A 1,835-nucleotide genomic window follows, 5' to 3' on the forward strand; every position below is an offset into this window, starting at 1 on the left:
TGGCGGGAAAGCAGAGCTGCCACGACCGCCCAGAAGGGCAGTCCCCACCAACCCTGAGGACCTACCCAGCACCCAAATCCCGTGCAAATACTCACAGAGCTGGACACCCCTGAAGACAAGATACCTGGAATAGCGGGAACAAGGCAGGGGTGCAGGGGTGTGGCAGGGTGCGGCAGAGCCGAATCCGCACCCGGTGCTCACCACCCAGCCTAGAGTTCCAGCATAGGCTAGCGGGCAGCCTCGGCGGGTGGGAGGCTCTTACCTCCGTGCTCTGCAGCCAGGCCGGGCTCTCTGCACAGACCAGGCTCCCTGGGAGTGGAGCTGCGGGGGGAGGAGCCGCTCCTGCACAGGGCGGGCTGCAGGCAGGCGTCCGCGCCCAGGGCTGCAGCCGGGCTGGAAGGAGAGAGAAGGGAGGGAGCGCAGATTTGAGTGGAGGGGGGGCGTGGAGGATGTGTGCCTCCACCCAGGACAGAGGGGGTGGGCTCCTGGAACCGGCAGAGGGGAGTGATCAAGAGGCACTGGTGGGAGCAAGGAAGCCGCCCTGGGAGCGCAAGGGACGGTGGGGGAGGGGAACAGGATGAGACGTTGGCCCTCCAACTGGACGATCCAAACCTCGGCACTATCGACCGAGAATTGTCTGGACCTAGAGCAAAACACAAGGGGGTCTGAAACTTTATGTCATTTTCTCATACACACGTGACCCTCCTGCAGTCCAGATGGTTTCAATCACTAGAGGAAAAAAGCGGCTCTGCTGGTATGCATGAAAAGCCAGAGCTGGGAGAGTCTGGGAAAAGCTGCCTGTGAAGCCCGCCTGCCTTCAAACAAACCGAGGAGCGCCAGGCCCTGGGAGCCCTCCTCGAACCCCAAATGACAAACCCCAAATGACGTTAAAAGAAGCTATTTACATTTGGGACTTCTGCAGTAGCAGAACAAAAAGAAGAGGGTTCCAAGGTGCCTGGCCTGAACCAAAAACTCCCAAGGCATCTGATAATTTGTTGTAAATACTCTACTCTCTTGCAAAACCAAAATCTAGAAAAGGAACTCTTTTAATAATAAGCCAATGAAATACTAGCAGTGAGAATCTATGGTTTATTGGTAGAATTCTGAAGGAAATTGTTAACCCAGTATGACAATCCACTTGGAAAAGTAATGTAAATCAATTCAAACGAAAACATACATACTTGATGGGATGTTAGGAAGCCATCTAACCCAGTTTCTCCTCTCTCACTAATCATTACAAATAGACCCTGATATTGAAATGCACCAACCTGCTGAGCAGAAGTGAGAAATGACTTCTGATGTTTCTAGTCTCAAAATTATAATGTTTGCATTGACTAGTTAAACATTTTGAAAGAATTAATGTGTATGAATGAACATAAGCAGGATCTATGGCCAAGACATGTTTCAAAAAGCAAGCCACTTCCATTGTCCCATATTCAAAAGAGGTTATTTGCTCAGCTGCAGGGCATGCAACAAAAATAATTAGGAGGGGGACCAGCAGTTAGCATAATGGCTATGTCACTGGACTCCCATGTAGTCGACCACGGTTCAAGTCCCAGACCTGGCGGCTTAAAAACTCATTCCGGGGACCAGCAGTTAGCGTAATGGCTATGTCGCTGGACTCCCACGTAGTCAACCGCGGTTCGAGTCCCGGACCCGGTGGCTTAAACTCACGCTGGGCGCGTGTGCGTACGTGCCCAAGATCCCGAGAGGAGAATAGAGGAGAAGGGATTGCGGCGTGGCCATCCCCCCTGGGGGGGGATTTCCTGCTTTCTATCTCTCTGTCTCTCTCTGTCTGTCTGGCGAGCGCATGCGCCCTATAGCAAAAAACCTCT

The 1,835-nt window shown here is 52.6% G+C and overlaps 1 protein-coding gene across 4 annotated transcripts in view; it reads right to left on the reverse strand.

The window, feature by feature from the left end:
* Positions 1-1,835, reverse strand: part of DENND2B (DENN domain containing 2B) — a 210,993-nt gene that overhangs the window by 176,489 nt on the left and 32,669 nt on the right. Inside the window, exon 1 of one of the 4 annotated variants that reach the window (XM_006162907.3) lies at positions 263-397. The exons of 2 other annotated variants lie outside the window; for them this stretch is intronic. The gene's annotated coding sequence lies outside the window, so the exon portion shown is untranslated. Of the gene's footprint in view, positions 1-95; positions 398-1,835 lie in introns of those variants that run through there. One more of the 4 variants, XM_006162909.3, reaches the window with a different exon arrangement.

The sequence above is a fragment of the Tupaia chinensis genome, unplaced genomic scaffold (genome assembly GCF_000334495.1).
Source record: "Tupaia chinensis unplaced genomic scaffold, TupChi_1.0 Scaffold141165_1, whole genome shotgun sequence".
NCBI lineage: Eukaryota > Metazoa > Chordata > Mammalia > Scandentia > Tupaiidae > Tupaia > Tupaia belangeri.